The 24,459-nt window shown below is 37.7% G+C and overlaps 1 long non-coding RNA gene across 1 annotated transcript; it reads right to left on the bottom strand.

Moving 5' to 3' along the window:
- Nucleotides 1-4,265: 4,265 nt before the first annotated feature.
- On the bottom strand, nucleotides 4,266-24,439 carry LOC143438773 (uncharacterized). Its single transcript, XR_013107411.1, has 4 exons — nucleotides 24,336-24,439; nucleotides 18,943-19,115; nucleotides 17,209-17,294; nucleotides 4,266-5,104 (listed from the first exon to the last, which is right to left on the bottom strand). It is a non-coding gene; the product is annotated as an uncharacterized LOC143438773 (long non-coding RNA).
- Nucleotides 24,440-24,459: the final 20 nt, after the last annotated feature.

The following is a 24,459-nucleotide window of genomic DNA, read 5'->3' as shown; positions in this document are numbered from 1 at the left end:
TGTCCCCACTCTTCTGCTTGTCTTCTTGACTTTATGCTTTTGAACAGAAGAGGAAAGGAATTCACAGAAAGTTGCCAGCATAGGACTGTGTGATTACCCTGCAGATTTGATCTGTGCAGGAAAACTCGAACAGGATTTCCACAACCACAGCCATGAACTCTGTCCTCCTGGGTATCACAGAAGATACACAGTGGCAACCTGTCTCCTTAGTGATGCTACTAACTTCGACCACATGTGAGTGGTGGCATCTCCCAGGTTTCCTACTCCAAATCAAATCAGCAAGAACCATAATGTATTAGCTAATTTGACCAAGTGGATAATGCGTCAGGTTGTGGCCATTTTCCTCCCTCGTTTTCTCATTATTTACTTAGCCAGAGCGACACGAGGATTCCTGTTCCATTTTAATGTACTGTAATCTGGTGCTGTCACTATTCATTCTCGAGTTTCTACCTTTTGAACAATTCCCTGTCTTTTTAGCATGTCTACATTTTTCTAGGAATCAAACACCTTTATAGCTTCTCCTGTTGTATAGGTAAAGATTGGCAGGGAAGGAAAAGAGGAGATAGGAAATAAGACCCAAAAGCTCCTATGACGTGAGCTTAAATTATAATATAAATATATATAAATTATAATATATAATATTATATATATATATATATATATATATATATATAATCTTTCCTCACTTAGTCAATGTTGCCTAAGACTACCAGTGGAGACCTAAAGGTGTGCCCAACCGTGGCCTGAAAAATTAAAACAAACAAACAACAAAAACCCCACCTTCACTACTGTGTTTTCTCCTAATATTCTTTACTTCCGCCTTCATTGAAAATCTATAGCTGTTTATTTTCTAAAAATATTTCTCATTTTTTCCTATGCTTCACTTTCACTCTTTACTGAAAGAGTGAAACACTATTGTTGAGATTTGGTTAGTGTTGTTATTTTGTAGATAAAACTGCAGTTTCGTCTTTCTACACAGTCTTGTATAATTTAAAGTGGCAAATCTTTTTAACCTCACATTCTGATTTTTAAAAAACCCTAAAATGTATTTTCCTCTAATTAAAAAGATGAAACTAAGTGTATTTATCAATACTTACGAGTTCATAAATTAACCAAATGATCTATTTGGAGCTGCTAAATTTCTTAGGTGTTTGTTCATTTATTTGTATAGAAAGTCAGTTCCTAGCTCTTATTTCAGGAGGATATATCAGCATAATCTTGGATAGATATTTTCCTTTTATGTTGGACATATTGCTTTCACTCTGCTTGGGTTATTTTAAAAAGCCTTGAAAAATGAATAAGTTAAGCTACAAATGTTCTATGTTTGTAGAATAACGCAAATGTTACAGAATGTGAAACTGCAAGTCAGAACGTTGTAAGAATAAAAGGGTCAGGTCCAACCATCATCACCATCATCACCATCACCATCACCATCACCATCACCATCACCATCACCATCACCATCACCATCACCATCACCATCACCATCACCATCACCATCATTTCCTCTACAGAAGATAAGGTGAAAGAAATACCCATTTGTCTCCCAGGAAAGGCCATGACAGCTGCTAATATTTTTAGAGGGCTTCAAAGAGGCAGAGAACACAGTTAATGGCAAGAAAGGACAGGCTCTGTAGTAATAGCAATGCCCTCTAAATGATAGCTAGGCAGGGGCTCCCCCACTCATTTTTGTATCTTGCCTCAGATATTAACAACTGAGATGACTCTTTCCTGAAATGCTTGTAGCAAACAAAGGCCACGGGGGTTTAGCCTGAAACAACCAGTCAGTTAGAGAACTAGTGTTCATGCACTTCTGTAGTGCCAGAAGGATGCTATTATTTTCCTATACACACACACACACACACACACACACACACACACACACACACACATACACAATAATTTTATCTCATAAGGAGAAGCTTCAACTGTGTGGCTAGGGTTTTGGTATTAAAATACTGTCGACATTTAAAGAATTGTATTTATTATCAATAATTATTCCGCTGGTGCGTTTTGGGAAGGGAGGGATAAAAGTGGTTTTTATCTCATTAGTGTGTTTTCGCTGTTAACTGTTTGTAATATTGGTTCCTTTTGATCTCCCTTTGATTATAGTGTGCAAAGCTGATAGAATCTGTTATTATTTCCATTAATAACTAAGTATCTCTGGTGGTTGACAAGGCAATTTGTTATTATCAGGCCTCCTTTGTGCAGTGCAAAGAGGTTTACACCCGATCTCCCACCCAGCCCTTGTAAAACAACAGGCATTTATCTGCTTTTAGCAGCCTGGAGGTGCTGCCCTCTTCACAGGGACTCTGACTAGATGCCCAGGAAACACCTAGAGAGAGAGATGGAGAATGGACGGTTGGGAGCCCAATCTGAATACAGCTTCTTCTACCTTACAGGCAAGTTGGGACACTAGGTCCCTGAACCGTATCCTGTTCTTGGTTTGGTTTCATCAGATTGAAGGACAGTGTCATAAGGGCAAAGAAGGACATGAATGAAGGACACTGAATCTGAGGTTTCTCTTAAAACAGCCAGGTGTACTTTCATCATGCTTTCTGCATTTGGAGCTTTCCATCTTGAAGTTTTGGCAGATTATGAAGGTGAAAGATTCAGCAACTCAATTGGCTTTATCATCAAGTTTCTATATTTGTCTTGAGTTTGTGTGTCTCTGCCATCCTCATTCCCAAGGACTTTGAGATGTTTGACAAACTTGACACATACAGAGATAATTCCCCCCACTTTCACAATGACTCCACCTCCAAGAATAACTCAGTATTCTTGGCTCATTAAAACAGAAATGACTGAGAGGAGTTGAGTTCAAGATATGACAATTTCCCAGTTTCAAATAGAGTAGGTGGTCTCTGAAACACAAATGTTCCCTGGAGGGCTGAGTTGACATTCTGACTGTCATCTACAACAGATGCTTCATAATTTTTCAAAATCTATTGGTTTGCTGTGCACACTGTATTCTTGGAAGCCTCCCTGGCTTATGGATTTAACCCTACGCCATGATAACAACAGCAAAAAGAAGGGAAGGGAGCTTTCCAATGTGGCAGCTGCAGACAGCTGTTGGCAGCTGCTCCATTTCCCCCAAGGCAAGTATTGTCTATGGATACATGAGGTGGTGCAAAAATAGTCACAGGTGATGTTTGAATGTGGTCACCAAGCACTGTGGGCATGTGTCCAAAAGATCTAATAGGGAAAAAAATGAATTTGGCAGATCAAGTGACTCTGCCAGGTCCTCTGGGGGCTTGTGTGGCCTCTGAGGTAGTTGAGTAGCTAACAGATTTTTTTTTTTTTTTTGACCTGAAGGTTTATTAGCTTATGGGGAGATCTCAGAAGTAGAAAGGTAAGCAGTCTTAGGAAGCCTTGAACCTACATAATCTGGTTCTTAACTGACTCATCTCAATAACACCACATCTCATTAGCACATCTTCTGTGACATCTCCACTGCTCAACAGTTAGATCCCGGGAGCCTCTTCAACTAGCATAGGGAGACACAAGGTTACATGTCCCCACATATGCAGAGCAAGGTTCATTCAGTCCTACCAGAGTCACTTGATCTGCCAAATTCATTTTTTTTCTATTAGATCTTTTGGACACATGCCCACAGTGCTTGGTGACCTCATGCAAAGGTCACCCGTGACTATTTTTGCACCAGCTCATGTATCTATAGACAATATTTGCCTTGGGGGAAATGGAGCATTAGAAATAGTGAAGAAATAGAGAAGTGTCTCCCTCTGCTAAGCCTAATTATAAGCCTTTTCTGAATCAGGATCTTTGCACATGCCTTGTGTTTGCATATTGTTCCATAACTCAAGAGTACTCTTGTGTTTTTGCTATTTTAAAATGTTAAAGCAAGGAAAGTCGTTTGCCTGAGGATGTCCCTGTACCTGGAGTCTTTCTATGTGAAACTTGAAGACATTTCTTGTATCTTTTCAAAAAAAAAAAAAAAAAAAAAAATCATTCGTAACCACACAGGCACTTGGTGATGTAACTAAAGGCCTTCTATGATTCCAAACGCAAACAAAGCAAGTACTTCACTGTAGTCAATTAAGACATTTCTTCTCAATTGCTGGCAGGAAATTTCAGAAACCTCTAAGTTCTGAGTGCTTTGTGCGTGTTTTTCACTAACTCAGTTCAAGGGAGGGAATGAGGGAGTGGAGAGAGAGAGAGAGAGAGAGAGAGAGAGAGAGAGAGAGAGAGAAGCAGTTCAGCTATTACATATAAGCATTAAGGCAACTCCTAGCCAAGATAAAGCATAAGGTTTTATTCTGAATCTCTTGACTTGTTTACACAAATTAGAATTACATAATATTTACATTTCATATACATTGTTTATATTTCTTCTGCTATTATAATTTAGTGATTTCCCTCATTCAAGCAATTCCAGACCAGCCATATTTGTTAGGGGATGGAGGGCAGACAGAGTTTGGTTCACAACAGATGACTATTCCTTGTGAGATTATGATCCATACTGGACCAGTTTGAGTACAAGTTGTCTCCCCAGTCTTGTGTATGAAACCTTGGTCGCCAGCTCTCTCTGGCACTATTTTGAGATTGGTTAACCTTTAGGAAGCAAAGCCTCTTTGGAGGGTTGGAGGACAGTATCTTAGCACAGATCTCTTTTCTCTTTCTGCTTTCTGATCTCCATGAGGAAGATGCCCTCCTCTCCCATATGCTTCTTGAAGCACCATGCTCTTTATTTCAGGTGCAGAATCACCAGGATCCAAAGACTATGGACTGAGAACTTGGAAAGCTTGACTTAAAATAAACCCCTCTACCTTTAACTTGCCATGTGGGTTACAGCTATGCCAAAAGAAAAGAAGAGAGAGAAGAAAAAGAAAAACCCAGCACACCTATTATTTGACTGGGTACAGAAGCCATTGCTAGCCTTGGGACTCCTCAAACTTTTACCACAGTGCAGGGAGGCCAAACCTCTCAATTACTAAGGAACAGCATTAGGCACTAGGCAGGGAAGCCATATTGCCTTCCTTGCAAGGTGTGAGATTTATCTTCTGGGAAATCTTCACACAGTTCTTGATGTGACTCACTTTAGTATACCAGAAATCAGTCACGATTTGTTAATTTAATTCGTCCCCTGAAAAGAAGGAGAAAGCGTCTATTAATTGTGTGGTACTAGCAGAGATTTCTCAGTTCATAAACTGAAGTTTGACTACTGATCATCCAGAATGGCAAATATCATCATGTTAATAACCAGAAATGAAAAAAGTCACAATCGAAGAAGCTCAGTAATCTCGTCCATGTTAGATCATTTCTGGAATGAAAACAGTTCTTGAAACTAGCACTGAGAACCTTTACACTAATAAACACACACCCATCTCTTTTCCCTGTTAAGTTTTTTTTTTTCCTTGAAAGAAGAGGCAGCTATGAAATGGGACACAAATTAGGCTCCAGGTGATTTGGAGGGCAATAAATTTTTTGACATGGAATGTCTGACTTTTATGGTTTGAGTCATAATTGCTGTAGGAGGTCTCAGCGTGTGAGCTAGAGCTAGGCTGCCTATTAAATCTAATTATTTGGCTGAGTTGCTAGGATTGTAAGTGCTAGAAAACAGTCCCTAAAATTTTTGTCAATATATACTTAGCATAAATTGGTTGACATGACTTTAATGTTTATCAATATAGAAGTATTCATCTTCAGCATTTAGGCATATACTCTTTTATTGAGAAGCTGTTATACCTTGGAAACACTTCAGTCCTGGCTTTCTGGTCACGTGTGTCTACCACCTTCGCATAGATGGCTCAGCAGATCATTTCTGGTTGACTACATGAGACTCTTTAGTCAGATGCAGGCTTGATTGTGCTACTCTGACCTCCCTATGCATATTCATAATTCCCTTCAAGTTTCCACAGAAGCTCCAGCTCACAGAGAGAATGGGAGCTTTAACTGGCGGTATTACATTTAAAAAATGCCTAATAATATTTTTCTATAGTAGTAATGACCCAATAAAGGCTTGTTGAATTGGATGCTATTTGCAAAACAAATTTCAGCTCATTGAACAATTTTACCATGGTTAAGAAAGCGTTCAGCTTCCCTTTACTCAACAACCAGATTACACTGGTTACAGAGTACAACTGCCTAGAGATTTAAGCAAAGCACAAAAGCTCCGAGCATTTTTTTGTGACAGCCCAGTTCTGAGAGGACAGATGTGAAGTCGTAAAACACTGAAGAATAATGTATTCTGGCTGAACTAGACCTGTGCAGCCTTCCAGGAGCTCCTGATATTAGCCAAGCTTTTCGAGAACTAATCATTAGCTTTCAAGTTCTGGAAGGCTACTCTGAAAGTTTACTTTAACCTTAACATACACAAAAATGTTTGTATTGCTACCCACTGATAAGAAAACTATTAGCATTCATTAAGTGCAGCCATAAATCTCTCCCTCTAGAAGAACAATATTGCAGCCTTCCAACTGCCATAATGAATGCAGTGTTTAATCTCTCCTTGGGAGAGTGTCCTGGTTTCAGACTTATTTTACAGTCTTACTACGGGGAAAGCAGGGCATTCTGGGAATGGGCCTGATGCCAAAGAGGATATACTGCACCCAAATTCAGCTCCAGAATGCCTTCAAATTACGATTAGCTGAGAAGCTTTAATTTTGAAGAGAAACTGGGAAAAAAATGTGACTTATTCAGAAAGGGAGAGTTGACCTTTATTGAGTATCTACTAGTTCACCCATTGCTGTGACTGGACTTGGTCTAGTCATTAGTTTGGTTTGTTCTTATATCTACTTTCCATGCTATTGCTGTGCCAAAGCTGGGAGAGGCATAGAGGCTTAAACATGTAGAGGCCTAAAATTTGAGATCATATGTAGACAAGCACAGAAGTTTAAATGTAGCTATCTCTGCCTCTAGAGCATGGCATTGACATGCAGCTAGTGTTGTTCCCACAACCAGTATTTTAATTCAAGGACCACCAATGAGGCCTGGATCATCATTTCTGTTCCTATTATACCTGATAGAGTTAAGATTTCTGTTTATTTTGGCTGGCACGATGTTCCAGGATTTTGTTTGGAAAAATTGCTTCCCTAGGTTGCAATATTCTTAAACATAGCCCTGCTCTGGGAGCTCTGCCTTATACAATCAAGTTCCCTGGACTGCAAACACCTGGTGCCCCATGTCAACTGCTGGAGTTGCACAGCTGAGCTATGAAGCACTGGGAACCAATGGCCCGGGGACAGGGAAGTGTTTCTCTATGGACTAATAAGAGCAAGATCCACCCTGATGTTCTACTAAATTATCAACCAGATGTGAGAAAAGCCGGCACCGTGTATAGCTCCTTGTCTTTCTCTTTCATACGTTTCTGGCACAGGAATCTGAATTTCCAACCTTTTAGAGCCTCTGGGTTTCTAAGGCAGATGGTAACAAATGATCTTCATTACCAAGGGGATCTGAGTTTCACAAAATAAAGAAAGAAAAAACAGCTTTTTAAAGTCTAAACATGTCCCACAGGCAATGCCATGTATAGAACCCCTGCAGCTTCGGCCTTCCATAGGCCCTTTACACCCTGGAAGATGGAATTGAGGTACTGAAACGCAAGTGCTGAGCACTGGGGTAGCATTTTTCTTATCCATGTAGGGAAGTGGAAGGTCACCTTAAGCACCCTGCCATATCTACAACACTATTGTATGAGTTTAACATCTGGTCTCTAAAAATACAACATCTCAAACACTCGACAATCTGACACTTTTTAGGCAACCACATAATTCCACTGTCAAAAACACTCACTAAAAACATCAATTTCACTTCTAGACTCGGATTCTACCCCTAAGAAACTTTATTAGATAAGTAACTACTACTAAACAGGAAAAATGTTGAAGTTTAAAGCACTTCTCACAAATATGTATGTAGGTGTGTATGTATGTATGTATGTATGTGTGTGTGTATGTATGTATGTATATATGTATTTAGTGAGCACCTTTAGATAGGTGCTTACTAGTTAATCCAGGGTGACTGAAACTTGTGGTCTTCCTGCCTTGGACTCCCAAATGGTGGAATTACTTGAGAGAACTACCATATCCAGATGGTTTCAAATATTTTCAGCAAGAGATTCTCAATCTGTGTACAAAACATGGTGGACTTCGTCTTCTGGAATAACAAGAGAGGCAAAAAAAAACCCTGATAAAATAGAACCAAATGGCATGGCTTATATTTCAAGAAGCTAAATTGAAGTGTGCACAGGAGAAACGGTCTTACAAATGGTATTAGGAAACATGGGCCATCTGGAAGGGAGAGAGAATGGAGCCCTGATGGTGGCAAATGGTTCTTGGTGCTTTTGAGGCAGAATCTATCAGCTCAGTTTTGTTTGGGTGGCGGTTCACTCCTCTGAGTCCATTCAGAAATACTTCAGTGGAATGTCAGCTTTTATCAAACTTTCTGTTTTAGTAATTCTCTGTATGTATGTTGTACATGTGTATATATGTGTTATATATATATATATATATATATATATATATATATATATGACTATATGTGTGATATATGTTTGATGTATATGCATTTGCATGTGGTGAATATACATGTGTTTGTGTGCAGATAAACATGCCCATGTGTGTGTGAAGGAGGCCAGAGGACATGGTTCTCCTCTATCCCTCTCATCTGCATTCCATCCAGAAACAGGCTCACAGAATTTAGGACTTATATGCTAACCAGCAAGCCCCTGTGCTCTCTCGTTTCTACTCCCAAAGCACTGGGAATTAGATGCTTGGAGATATGACTAGCTTTTCTCAGGGTGTTGGAGATTCACACTCTGGTCCTCACCCTTCTGTAACAAATACTGTTACCCTGTTACACACTGAGCTATCTTCCTAGCCACTGCTTTTGTTAAGCTTTATCTGCTCAGCTTGCCTGAATACATCTACATAAATATTCTATTCTGTGAAGAGTTGAAAAAGACTTGGAGAATTCCCACTGAAAATGAATCATTATAATTATTTCATTATATCTGTAATGTTTTTTTTTCTCTACCTGATTTTGAGTCATATTTGTGTTTTTTTATTCCCTTAAGAATGGACTAATATGACTATCCATGTATTACAAAGAGAAAAATCTGTGTATTTTTGTGTGCATCAGAGAAAGACAGAAAGAGAAAAAAGAATCTGCAAATGAATTAAAAATAAAACCTGCGTGATCGTATCTGCCTAATAAACTATGGAAATGGTATCATAGCCGCAGCAGGAGTTTAACTGTTTGCATGGGTTTTCAGTTCCCCTAAGGGGCTTAAAAACTCCAAGTAAGTGAAAGAAGAGTGTTGGTTTCCTCAGTAAGAGCCGGCTGGATGCAAGCCACAGCTGAGGATGAGAGAAATCGGAAAGGTCAGAGCTTGGAAAGCAGCCAGGAACAGTTCCGATTCCGTGGCTCTTTTTGGATCCTCCACCTGGTTGCAGGGCGGCCTCTCTACTCCGAGGCTTCTATTTCTGCTTCTGTAATGACAGGAGACGTGCACTAAGAAAAGTTAGACGCTGAGTCCTCCCAGATCCTGGGAATGATGTGTACATTCATTATTTTCAAAAAACGGTGAGTTACCTAAAGACCTGTAAAGAGTTCTTCCAAGTTCAATTAGACAAAGATTTCTGGTAACGTTTTGACAGGTTGAGAAAAATCTAGATCTGGGAATCCCCAGAAGAGTCCGGATCTTTCAATAGATGTTACATAACAGAGTATCAAGAAAAAAAAAAAAAAAACATAACAAAAAACAACCAAACAGTTGTAAATCAGCTAGCACTATGGAATGCTGGAGATTTTCCTGACTGATAAGGTTCTACTTTCAGCATTTTTCCATCAGGTAGCAGTAGTCACCTGATATTTGCAAACTGGGACCTCACAAGGCCTCCAAAGCAGTGGTTTAACGTCTTGTTTTATTAATCCAATCAGTTAAAGATTCTGAATATAATTTAATTGGAGTATTTGCACATGCAACCAGCGAAACTGTATTGATTTGATTTTTGGTGTGTTCTAACAGTTTCCTGCATTTATTCATGTGTCCCAAATCACCCAGCTATATTTTCCTTATTTACAGTGTTAAATTAATCTAATGTATGGATGGTATTGGAGTTGAAGGAATGTAGCATCTCCTGGGTGCTTTCTCACATTTGATGAATAATGAAAATGGCAAATCAGATCTGTGAATCATTACAGTGAATTGATAAGAGAAGAAGAAGAAAAGCAGAGACAGAAATGCTCCCTTTTCCCCACCATCCTGTGCACTACCGCAAACATTACTTCATGTCAAGATGACATAGCTAGGGTCATGGGGAGGGAACGGAGAGGTCATCAATTGAGAGGAAAAAATATCCATACAATTGGACTGTAAGCAAACCTGAAGGGTATTTTCTTAATTAACTGGGGGAGTACCTGATCCATTGTGGGTAGAGACAACCTGGGAAGATGGTTCTGGGTTCTATAAAAATGTAGGCTGAGCAAGCAATGAAGAAGAAGCCAGTGAGCAGCACTCTTCCATGGCCTCATCACCTCCTTGCTCCAGGTTCCTGCCCTGCTTTAGTTCCAGCCACCACTGCTTTTGATGATGAACAGTTACATGGAACTATGAGTGAAATAAACCCTTTCACCCTCACATTTCTTTTGGTCATGGGGTTTGACACAGCAATAATAACACTAACTAACCCAGTTACAAGAAAGCCTTTAAACACCTCTATTAAATGACCTTAACAGAGCTATTAAAATTACTCACTCATTTCTGTAATTCTGTAGCAAAACTATATGCAATACATATAATTCAAACTTGTTCTATGATATCTAGTCCTCAGAATTAACTAGGAACAAAATAATCTAAGCTTGTAACCTTCTCTAATTTATACATGTACACTCATTGCTTTCATTTCTTTTTGTCTTTGTTCTATTTTCTGTGCCTTTCTCTGACCATTCTCTCCTTTCTGTTTGTGAAAACACTTGTTGAATAATAACCAGTACATGGATATTTACTGAAGTTAAGCAATGAGAAAACTCAGGTCAACAACCATCAACCTAAAATCTTCCTTGAGCCTCTGTTTCCCCTGCCTCTTTTTCTCCTCGACAGCTCCTCTCCATACAGCCAGACCATGATTCTTGGATGACACTTCTGTTATTTTATATTAATGGTGTGACACATCATGTCCTCCCGCAGTCTATTGATTTATTTCAGAATGATAATGTGGTGTTGTCATATCACACTCTTGTTATCAATTCACATCTTGTTGGGCTACAAAATGTGTTCATATTTCATCTGTTATGCATAAATCTGACATCAATATTCATAACAAGCCTCCATAGGTCCATCTTATTTCAATTCTCTAGGACTAATACTAATAGAATAGCTGGATGCTGTGTTAGGCAAACACTTAACATTTTAGAAAACCAAGAAACTGTTGTAGAGAGTGGTCACTCTCTTTTCCAATTCTATGAGCTTTGTGAGAATAAGACAAGGCATTATTCCCAGTCTCTAGCCCTTGATATAGCTGCTGAGCTATGGCCTTGGCTATTCTAATAAGAGTGTGGGAGTATTTTGCTGTAGTCTTAATTTGCATATGTCTTTTGAACACTGAAGTCTTGCACACTTGTATTTGTTTATTTATGATCCTTATCTCTTTTTGCAATAAAATGTTCATAAATATGTCTATTTTTATTGGGTTGTTTGCTTTTTTTATTATTATCAAACTGAAATAAAAAAAAAAAACTTCTCCTAATCTGATTACAAGACCTTTACTATTTATGTGATATGCAAATACCTCTTCTCAATCTGTCGCTTTTCCTTTTATCCTCTCTGCAATGTGTTTCAAAGTGTTGTGATTTTTATAGTAAAAGCTAATTTATAAATCTTTGTAAATTGTACTTTTACTCTCTATGTACAAACTTTTTGGATACATTATAAAATTTAACTCCTCCTCTCTCCAATTTTTGTGTCTAATGAGTATGCAGCATGGTGTGAATGTGTTTGTTTTGTGTGTGTGTGTGTGTGTGTGTGTATGTGTGTGTGTATATACAAATGCAAATGCATGTCTATGCACGTGCATGTGTAAACCAAACGTTGACAGCCATTTCTTTACTTGATCATTTTCCGTCTTTAGTTTTTGAGATAGGGCCAGTCAATGGTCCTGAAGACTATCAACTCACATAGACGGAGTAGCCAATGAGCTGCAGGGATCCAAATGTATACATCAACATAAATGCTAACGTTGCAAGAACATCTTATTATGCCCAGATTTTCCATGGATTCTGGGAATCTGAGCCCAGGTCATTGTCTGTGTATAATGGACAGTTTACAGATTGAGCCACCTCCTCTTCCTAACTCCTTTCTTCTACACATTCAAAAGATTCTTAGGTCTGTGATTAATTTTGAATTCTTTCTCAATATAATCACTTTAATTTGTTTATAGTACATTATTTGATTTGATTTATGTCTTTTTAATATACATAGATAAATATGTGTTTTAATATAGAAGGATTTTAATGATAGGATTGTTATTTGTGTTTATATAACAGTTTCATTATTTCTCTAACATGCTTTTATGATCTATGTCTATTTGTGTGGGGGGGTCTTCCCTAATTGTTTCTTGATTGGGTCAATAAAGACTGCAGAAGCTAATCATTGGGCAAAGATATAGAGGATGTCCCAGGAGGAAGAAGAGGAGTTGGGATAGAGAAAGGCACTTTTTCAGCCAGGTTTTAGAGACAGACTTTGACACCATGTAGGCCTGGGGCTAGTAGAACCAGTGGAGGCCTCTGCCACCAGAAGAATTCTGATATAAGATAGCAGATGAGTTTAGGACACTGAATTCCTGCCCAGCGGTTGTGTTATCTGACTGGTTTTAAAATATTAAGGCTGTCTGGTGTTTTCCATCCACAATGACTTAGGTGGGCAGGAGAAAGTGGGCCACTAGGGCAGTCAGTCAGCGGAACTCGAGTGGACGTTTCAGGCATTCTCAGGAGGGACAGTTGTTGGGCAGCCTAGCAGTGCCAGCCAAAGGAACAGAAGAATGGGCGGGATAGAAGCAGATCTATTGGAGGTATGATCTCCTCGGAGCTAAGTCATGGTGGGTGGGGGGAGATGGCACTGGGCAAAAAAAAATAGGCTAGAAGCAAGTGTGCTTTTTAAAATTACATGCAACATCTATTGTTACATGTTTATATGTTACCAAGCCTAGTAATTATATACAATACAATCATAAAAATATTGCAAAATTTTATATTCTTCAACTACGAAAAATATCAATTCTTGCTTTTACACTAGTCACTATGAATTGAGTTATACTGATTGTCGTTTGTATACACATTATAGCTTACAGTTTTGTGATTTTATGGGATTCTTGTGTGTGCGAATATATGTCTTTATATGTCTATTATATGTCTATGTGTTTCTTGTGCTTTCTCTTTGTCTCATAGTTTTTAATTTGTTTTGTCTTACTCTGACAAGTTTGTTTCTGTTTTATCTTATTTTGTTTTATTATAATTCCCTAGATGCCCATTTTCTTTCTTTTTAAAAATGAAATAGTTGTCTTTATTGTCAAAAATAAAAAAGAAATATACAGATTCAACAAGTTAGAAAAATGTGTTTTTCTTATTCATAACATAGAATATAAATTTAATCATATATATTGAATTATTAAGGTAAAAGATTATGAAGATTCAAATTAGCTACTGTAGTTTAAGTGGCTATTTTTCTCACATAATATGTCCTGATTAGAGTTTCCCCTCATTCTTCCCTTCCCAGGTCCTCACCATTTATTTAATTTTTGTAGATCATACAAAGGGACAAATCAAATTATATTTTTGCATATAGAATTTCATTATTTTGAAACCTTCATTTGGAAAGTTACAACTTTTCAATTATATTAAGTTTTCATCTCATCAAAAATTAAATGTGTCAAAAGGTATTGTTTTGAACTTTTTTGTTTTGCTCAGATGATTAGCCAATATATTCAGTAGGATAGTTAGTACATTAGAATCAGGTATAATAAGTCATTAAATATTATTTTTGTTCAGAGTTGCTTTGGAATACCATGCCCTTTGTATTTTTCTAATTATTTGTAATCAGCTCCTCAGCTTCCTAACATTTTAAGAACAAAAGTTAGAGAACATGTCTAGTTTTTCTTAGGACAATATTAGTTAGTTTTCACCAATAAAATTTTTACAATTTCAGGTTGAGAGCAAAATTAAACATGAAATAGTAGCAATATTTATAATTACATACATTTGTCCTACCTATTTGTTGATTTGGGGAGGAGAAGCTTGAGATTTAATCCAGGGCCTCAAAGACACAAATCAAGCCTTCTTCCACACATCTGGTGCTTCTAGTCTCTCTTAATCACGGCCCCTCCCATTACATCTGGGATTGTACATTTGTTAAAACCATTTACCATCAATTTGACCTAAAATTTGAAAACTTTCATTAGGTTAACTCTAGTCCCATGAATCAGGACAAATACACAATGGCACATGTCTACCACTGTAGTGTCAGAGTGAGATACCTTTGCTCTAAAAACCTCCTATGCTGTGTGTTTCTCAATTCTGTCCACCTAAATCCTGGTAGCCGCTGAAATTTTTATTGTCTGCATAATTTTGCCTTTCCCAAAGTACTGTGCAATTGAAATCATGTAGTATATATTCTTTTCAAATTGGCTACTTTTATTAATGAATATGCATTTAAGAATCCATGTTTCTTCATGGCTCAATAGTTTACATTTATCTGAAGCTGGAAAATACTGCATTTTATGACACATTTATAATGCATAGGCAGTGGCATCTTAACTGCTTCCAGGTTTGGACAATTAGGAATGAAGTGTCTATAAATGGTTGAATTCAGGAGTTCTGTGCATGTACCTAACTTTTTTATCTCTTGTTAGGTAAATAACAAGTGTAATTGTTCACTACTAAGCAAGTAATAACTGGGCATATTGAAATTAACCACAGTTCCTGTGACTCCCCACTCCTGCTAGTGTTTCATACCAGTGCTGTGTATTTTGCCCATTTTAATACACATGTGGTGATACTTCATTGCTGTTTTAATTTACAATTTCCTGATGATTTAATCTAAGCATTTTTACACATGCTTCTTTTTAATCTGCAATCTTTTGAATATATTTGTTCAAATCATGACCGTTTTCTAGCCAAGAACTGCGTTTTCAAGTTGTTGACCTTTAAAGGTTCACTGGATGCTTTTGGTAAGCTCTTTTATCAGAGGAGTCGCTGGGAAATGCCTTCTTTCCATCTATTTACTTGATAATGTTTTTTAACAGAGTATTTATTTTTAATTTTGATGAAGTTACATCTTATTTCTTTTGTGGATTAGACCTTTTGGTGTTATCTTTAAATTTATTGGGGACTCAAAGACTGTGGCAGTCTTGTAAACAGTATAAATCTCAAGAGGTGGAGGAGGGAGGATCATGAATTTGAGGCTATCTTGGGATACCCAGATGCCCATGGATATCCAGAACCACCCCTTGCTTTATAGAAGCTTAGTTCTCATTTTAATTTTAAATCTATGAGTCATTTGGGGGTTATTCCTGTGACTAGCTTAAAGCCTATCTAGATTGAAGTTTTTGCAAGGTGATGTTCAGTTGTTCTAACACAGTTTATTTAATTATGTTTTAAATATTTGAAATTTAAGCCAGGGCCTCACACATGAAAGGCAAATACTCAATAGCCAAACTATACTTTCAAGCCTCTTTATACCTTCCTTTATTTAGTTAGTTTTAGTAAGCTTATTTTTAGACAATGTCATACATGTCCATCATACATTCTGTCCACTTCTACACCCATGCTCTCTTTCACCCCTTAAGTCCCTATAATCCTTTTACCTAATTTCTAACCCTGTTCATTATTTTGTGTTCTATTTACTTAAGCCAGAGCCATCGTTCAGACTATTGGATTGGACCTGTTTTTTGAAGCCTGGTGGGGTCACCAGTATGCAAGCAACTGATGGCCAACAACTTTCTCTCTACCTAAATCTAAAAGCATCACATAGTTCAGTAGTCAATGGGTTCCATTTATGAGTCTCGTCCCTTTCATTGCATGACTATTGGCAGGCCTGACTTTGTGCATACCCAATACAGACATCCATAGCTGCTATGCATTCTTTGTTACAATGGTCATGCTATGCCCAAAAGATGGCATTTCTCCATCATTCTCTCTTTTTCCAGCTCTTAGCAGGAATGATATAGATGTCTTCTTTAGGGTTGAGCCCTCAGAAGTGACCTGTTCCCAGCAGCTTGAAGCCGTGAGTGTCTGCCTTCACTATGTTTTTATTTTAAAACAAGAGGTCACTAACTTAACAAGGCTGGCCTTTGACCCAGGCAAAACTTGAATCTCAGTTTTTTCCAACATCATTTAATAAAGAGACTGTTTTTGTTCCCATTTGTTCTTTTGTCAATGTTTATCAAAATATGGCTGGTTTTCTGGCTCTGTCTCTCAGATCTTCTCCCATTGATTTATTTGTTATTTCATCAAATGTGTACTGTCTTCATTACTGCATCTTTACAGTAAGGCTTAGAGATGGCTAGTGTCAATCTTTTAGCTTTATTTTTCTGTGTTAATATTATATTGACTATTTTGACTTTCATATCTTTCTACACAAATGTTGGGTTCAGTTTTTCAATATGTACCAATTCACTTTATGAGTACTTTTTTAAAACTCAGATCACATTGAGCCCACAGAAAAGAACTAATCAATAACTTGACAATACGAAGCTTCCTATTTATGCCCAAGGAATTTCCCTCTGTTGTTTATTTTGTTTTTTGAATTTGCAACTTAGAATTTTATAATATTCCTGAAAAAAGGTCTGCTAGATTTATAACTCAGTGTTTACTTTTACATGCTGATTTAAATAACTTTCTAACTTCATATTTCAGTTGTTCATTACTGGTGCATTGGGAAACAAATGGCTTATGCATATCGGTCTTGCATTTGATAAGCTTGCCATAATTGCTCATTAGTTCTAGATTTTTGTTGTTAATTTCTTTGGGATATTCTTTATAGACAGTCATCATCTGCAGATATATAAATTACTATTTCTTTCTTTGAGTTTGAATACATTTTTATGTTTCTAAAGACTGTCCAGAGAATTGTTGGTTTTAAGAAGACAAAATAATAACAGTACATATGACTGGCTTTAGTATTTTAAACCCACTGAAGATTTCATCACAGGTGAAGGCACTTCATTAGATTAAACTTAACAGTACTCTGTATCATACCTCTCTCAAAATCCTCCCTTCCATGTTCCCCATTTTCTTTATTCTTTCCACTATGGCTGAAAGACGCTGGATAAGGGCACATTCACCTAAACAGAAAATGGAACAATTAGAGAAGATGCAAGGGTAACTCCCTAGCCTGTGATTAAAAGAAATAACTCACTGTACCAGTGATAAATTCAGTGTTCTGGTTTCATGCTGAGAAATCAGGCAGGGCCTAGATGGGGAAGTCAATTCTCTCATTTGAGAAGGCTTCCCACTGCTCAGGACACAGTCATGAATCAGCCTTGAAAATATTTTTCACGACTCACACATTGTCTTTCTATTTCCTCCCTCCCAACCCCTTTGCATATCCCATTGCTCATCACCACTCAGATATTCCTAGAGTTGTATAATTTATATTGTTAAGCAAAACAACAACTTAATATTAGTACTAAAAGACAGAGATTATATATTACAATGTGAGAAATGAGAACCAGGTCTTATTTTCACCTGCAGGCTCGAATCAATCAAAAGCTATTACTTTGAAAGTACTGTTGGGAAGGTGGTAAGACCATGTCACAGTTCAATAGAAAAGAGCAGGTCATAATTCATATCAAGGATAGAGTCTAGGGGATTAGCATGATCACTGTGCATTTGCAATGCCAGATTTAATCCAGTAATTTCATTTTTCAAGTGAGGAAAATGGAGCTCAGAAGTTCAAATGACTTCTCTAAGTCTTCGGGTTATTGTCGGTAGTGTTAACTCAAGTCAACCTCTCTTCCTCATTTCTTGAGTGCAAAACTTTTTCTTCTCTGACCTACCACATCTTTAAAAGCCAAAATAAAATGCAAAAATATTTTGAAATATTAGAGTCAAAGGTTGCAGTTTGCTAACATTAAAATTCAACCTATTGTGTGGTGGGCAGAGGTGGGAGTTTCCAGAGTATGAACCTCGGTCTGACATGCATTTTTTCCATCAGGGTTTCAATTTCCTGATTTGTAAATAGAGTTCATTATATACATAAATTCAAAGCAGCGAGACAAGGACCTTATGTAGTTAATACTCAATAAGGGCTTAGCCATAATTACTACTTTTATGATTGTGAGAATACATTTATTCAGGGTGATGTTTTTCAAAATGAATTTAAATCTAAAATTAATTACAATAGCCTCTCCATTCTTCCTGTTTGAGGTCCTTTAATATATGAAATGTCACAAGAAATATAAGTCCATTTGTTCCATTAAAATTTTGGAATACTTTGAAAATCAAATTATGCAAAAACCAGAATAATCTAAATCTCTCTAATAATTCATATGTACTTAAGTGTTTCACCTGTGCTAAATACAAGCCTTAGAACTCTGTGTATTTTGCTTCCAATGAATCAGGTTCACAATAACTGGAAACATTATTTAGCTCTATTATTTTTAATAATTTGTTCTTTACATGTTTAGGGGGATTCTATCCTATAGATAAAAGGAGAGAAAGCAAGACTGATCAAGTAGGGGACAGTCCCAAAGTTGCAGAACAGACCGTCTAATAATTTCACTTTGCAATACTAATATAATAGTTTAATATCCCCTCCACTTTCACTGCAAGAATATGTGGAGCTTTAAGAATATTCTGGGAGTAACTGGGTGATTTTACTTGACTCCACAGCTGCATAAGGTGTCAACATAGACTCTGAGAATATGCTATCTTATTCTGAGACTGGCCCTGTGTGCTACAGGGAGTATATCTGCTCAGTGAGAGACTTACAGCAGCAGAGCTGGAGAATTCCAGCTGTCCACATAGTGAGAACTTTGTTTCATGGGTATCTCAGCTCCAGGGATTCTGAACACACTGGTGGTTCCTTCAATTGGCATTCTGCCTGAGCATCTCGTGAGCACATGGACCCATTTTGGCATGGGCAAACTGCAGGTGTTTCGAAGCTGAGGGGGTAAAGAAAGCCCAGTCGGTGAACATGCAACAGCATTGCAACAGGGTAGTGAATTTGATTTTAAAATTGTGGGAACATATGTTAACTCACCTTGGAGATAATAGAAAGCCATCACTCGTATACTTAACTTCTTCAATACTGTTTTTAAATTAAATCATACCCTGGCTTATTGAATTATAGATCTGGCACTTGTCTACCTTCTGATTAGTAGATTCTGGATTGAACCACATGTTGAATAATTCTGCCAGTGCCAAATATGGCTCTACTGAGCCAAGTTTCCAAACTGTGTCTCTTTATAGTCATTTGAGAAATATGAAAACCCAGTTCTTATCTTTGTTAGAAAGTATTCCCTTGGCTACTCTTAAAAGTAATTATTCATAATTCAATAATCATATTAATTAGAGAACAATTACTCCCAAAATCCTGTGGTTTACTGGCCATTTAATATATTCATACATTTCTCACAAATCTCAAGGAAGCAGTCATGGGTATCAGTTTAAGAAACATGTTTGCAAGAAAACAAGATTGTACTTTGGTCTGTGAAAGTAACCATTACACAATAATTTGTTGTAACCTTAAAGTCAGAAAATTCTGTAAAAAGCAAGTGTAAAATTTTCATTGACATGTAACTTAACCCCAAATTTGGCGTGGACCCCTGAGTATATGTCTATGAGCTTTGGTATAAAAACATCTTATTGTGATGCATTAGGCTTGGCGCTTACTAAGTATACATGCAATCCTGCCATACAATTTTCTCTCCAGTACTATGAAATCCACAGTACCAGTGTCCAGGTACAAGCTACACATTGTACCAGGTACAATTACACTGGTAATGCCAGCATTTAGTGTCTGTCTTCTGACTTTAAGTACTAGGTAGGTTGGCTAACTCACATCTCTAAAACAATACTATTTTTTGTGTTGAAGCACTGATGTATCTCTGTACATAAACCATTGTACATGGACACCATAATAACCACCAAGACAACAGGCTAGATATTACTTCTGTGAGCAACAGAAGGGCTTACTCTCCTGTGCTTGCCTTATTGCTTTTCAGGGACTGGTCCCTTACTTCATTAAGAAGAATGTGCTTTATATTGTCATTCATTTTAAGCTATTTGATTATGATTTTTAGCAGGATGCAGATTATCCTAAATAACCAAATCAACAGGTGTTTAATAAGTTCTATCATATACTTAATTCTGAATAATACTCAGATGGTCTAAAACAATAGATCCAAGGGTAAAATTCAAAAGAAAATTAGTTACCAAGATACCATGGGGTTGTGAGAATTCTGGAAGGAAGAGAGAGAGAGAGAGAGAGAGAGAGAGAGAGAGAGAGACAGAGAGAGAGACAGAGAGAGAGACAGAGAGACAATAGACACAGACACACACACAGAGGAGGAAAGAGGGACAAAGAGAGACAGAGACAGAGAGAGACAGAGAGAGATTGGTTTTAAATAAAAGTTGAAACTATCAAAGCTGTAGGGACTAAAGCAGTATGAAACTGTTTATTTCACCCAGTGTTTTCAAGACTTAGTTACCAGATGACTCTGTGGCTGTGTGTATGCTTTGTAGTTTAGAAGTATATTCTACTTCTATAGGGGCTCAGGATTCATTGATACCAACACAATAAAACACTCCTTGAAGACTGGTGGCTACATTGTGGTTCAGGGGTGTTCTTCCAAAATATTATATGGCCTCACGTCTCCTATTTCCAAGAACTCGTCTCTTGAATTTTTAGCATCCCTTTGTTCATTGGAACTGAGGGTATAAAATCATTTCTGAAAGACCATGTCTTTCTTCAAGCAGTGGTGGCCCAGGTAAGTATTTGCCTCAGTCTTTTAAATTTAGAATATTATCACAAGTGTTCTTATATCAGTAAAGAGTAAACTGTTGGTATTAAAGAGAATAATGGCAAACATTCTGAGTAAACAAGTGAACTCTGCATGTCTATATAACTCTATAGGATAGGTTATGCATGTATTCAATTCTAGTTACTTCTTTTTACATTATTATATTTCATCATTTAATATAAAGCAAGTGTTTGGGCTATTTGATGGCCTATTATATAATAATTCTGTAACCTGGAATATATTTATTGTGATTTGAATGTGAAATCACCCTTGTTTGAACCCTTGGTCCCCTGCTGGTAGTGATAACTGGTAGAGCCTCTAGAACTGTGTGGAGCCTTTGGAATATAAGGCTTGACTGGAGAAAGTGGGTGGGTGGGCTCTGCTTCCTGCATGCTTTTGCCCTTTGCTTCTTGTACATGCATGATAGGAAGCCTATCTCCAGCTCCCATGCCTTGTCTGAAAGATGGCCTGGATCTCTGAAGCTATAAGCTTAGAGTCTCCTTTCAGGTTCTGTCCAGTGTTCTGTTATTGTGAGAAGAAAAACAGCTGGTAATATGGGATATTTATTCAGTGGAATCTTGGCCAGTGACCAGATGAGTAACCATAAGTAAGTAGATGACAAAGATGCCATAAGATTCTAAAGGTATTCTGCAAATGTCGGTGTAACAGAATTGTGATGTGTGGAGCTCAAGGTTCAGAACTGAACAAATCCATATTGAAATGATGTGCAGTGGCAGAATTTATAAAGATGAGGAATTTTGATAAGAAAAATAGGGATGCTTTTTAGAAGATTTACTCTATTTTTAATCGACAATAATTCTATACATATGTAGTACAATGTACTGTTTTGATCTGTGTATGCATAACAGAGTGATCAAACCAGACTAATTAGCATCTCCATCATTTTGAAGTCATTTCCCTTCAGGAAAATCTCCGGAAACTCTGTAGCATATTTTATTGTTGAGATATTTATTCAGAAGAATGTTTCCAATGTCTTTTTTTTCTCTAGCTATCTACACTCTGTTGGCAAAGGCCTTACATGCATGTTATATACCAATGACATATTCATGCTGGAAATGTCCTCTCTCTATAATTGAACACCTGTCACAAGCACATCACACCCTGAGTGTGCATTCAAGTGTTCTAAAGTCAATATCTTCGAAGTTATCAGAATATGTTGCTCGAAAACAGCAACAAAAAATTATCAAAATACCCTGTTTTACCTTTGCCAGCCACACTAGAGCACAGCAGACTGCAGGACTGATTAGTTACTTATTAAATAAGCACACTGGTGATGCTCTTAAAATATCAAATTAGTCTAACAGAGCTTCCTGCAAAATTGCAACTCCTGAGCACAAGGTAGCTGTGGACGCTGCAGGGGGCTGCCCAGGAAAAGCAGAATAATAAGGTTCTCGCTGAGGTTGCCTTCTGCCAAACTTTTCAGACTCCTGAAAAGTTGTTCTGTTTCCCCCCCCCCTAGGATTCTTTTTCTTGGGCCAATTTTTCCACTTGGTCTGAGATGATATCTGGGAAATCAAGAAGCCTGGAGGCACTGAATGTGGTCCAAAAAATACTCATCTATCTGGCATCCTTTTGGCTGCAAAGAATCTGGATGAACTGAGTCTTGACAGAAAGCAAAACCACTGGAATGGACCACCTATGTGATTTGTTGCTTAAACTAGGAAGACAATGGGGGGGGGAGGGTAAATAGAAGCAAATGTGGGTTCTACGATGGATAGGTGAACTACATTTTATGAGTTAAGGTTCCACGCAGCCTCTGTCTTCTGGCAGCAGGGAATGCATGTCTGTATGCATTACCTGATGAGGCGTGGTAATTCTAAATGTTGGTATGCAATTTAAAAGGGAGACCGTAGAAGAGAAAGTACACGGAATCTCCTTTTCTTTTTGTTCACACCAAGAACAAAAGCGATTGTCATAGAGGGGAAGATATTTCTCATCCAACGTATAGAAAACTGTATAAGTTTTCCAGAGTCAACCTACATAAACTGCACAAATTTATGGCAATTTGAAGTTTACTAAATTAAACATGACTGATAGGTTATTTTTCCACCGCTGGTGAAATTAGCCAAGTCAAGCCAGATTAGACTATAGTAAATGAAGGTTGGTTGGGAAGCTGCCCTTCAGCAGGTGAGTTCACAGCTTCCCTGGTCTCAAGGAAGAAGACCAGGGAAGTAAGTTATCATGGCGGTGTGTGGGAGGGAAGAAGTGAAAGGGTACCTGCTCTGAAAAAAAAAATAAGGAAGAGAGAAATTTCACAGTGTCTGGATTGCATAGGAAAGAATATCTGGGGGAAAGGGCAGCCCAGCTCTGGGGCTGGAAAGTTCAAGGTTGGGGACAGGTTATGCCAGGTAGTAACTGAGGGAGACAAGAGAACCTGGAGGCTAGACCTGGTTTGATATTTAAAATATACACCTCAGTCCCTTGTTCAGTCTCTTGTCCCAGTGTCTAAAACCAAAAATTCAATAGTGGTTGTCACTACTCTTCTCAGTAAGAGATGGGAATTTATCCAGCATATGCCATCAGGCTGTCAGTGTCCCAGATGTAGGAAAGTTAAAAACACAACAACAACAACAAAAGAAAGAAAAGCAGCAACAAAAACCTCACCTCTGTTACATAAAAATAACAAGTCTAGTTGTAGAAAAGTATACTCTAGCCAGTGACCAGAGATCTGGTTGATGGTGGCAGCCATAGACAATTTTAAAATTGTATCACATTGTGTGTGTGTGTGTGTGTGTGTGTGTGTGTGTGTGTGTGTGTGTGTGTGGAGAGAGAGAGAGAGAGAGAGAGAGAGAGAGAGAGAGAGAGAGAGAGAATGAAGTGTGTGTGCATATCATAGCATACACATGGTGTTAAGAGATCTGGCTGGAACCAACTCCTTTCTGTGAGTCAGGGGAGTTGAACTCCAGTCCTTGGGCTTGGTGGCAACTTACTGTGGAGCCTATTTACTGGCCAGAGACAATGTCTTTTAAAGAGTATTTAATAATCTCTGTCTGTTTGTCTTTAATCCCAGCATTTGGGAGGCAGAGGCAGGAGAATCATGTTCTACAAGGTTCCAAGACAGCTAAGGCTACACAGAGAAACTCTGGTCAAAAAAATCAAATGATTCTGGTCACTTGCTATTTTCAAACAAACAAAAAAAAAACCAACCAATCAAATAAACAAAGAAAAACTAACCAACCAAGCATGTCTGTTTCTACAAATGATTCTAGCCACTTGCTATTTTAAAAGCCAAATAAATATTTTAAGACTGGAAATTTTACAAGACTTTTACCTGACACTTAATCTTATAAATGTCCCTGAAGACAAACTGGTATACTTGATTCAGGAAAATAGTCATACCTTGTACTATAATTTTTGTTGAGTGTTGTTCAGGTGCTGCTCTATATTCAAATGCTAAATACTGGTCTCCACGATTTGGTGTAGTCCTGACAAGCACATTCTCATGTGCACCAACATATTCTGT

This window comes from Arvicanthis niloticus, chromosome 26, assembly GCF_011762505.2.
Source record: "Arvicanthis niloticus isolate mArvNil1 chromosome 26, mArvNil1.pat.X, whole genome shotgun sequence".
NCBI lineage: Eukaryota > Metazoa > Chordata > Mammalia > Rodentia > Muridae > Arvicanthis > Arvicanthis niloticus.
Note: the sequence above shows the minus strand (reverse complement) of the source record. Positions and strands in the feature narration are given on the sequence as shown.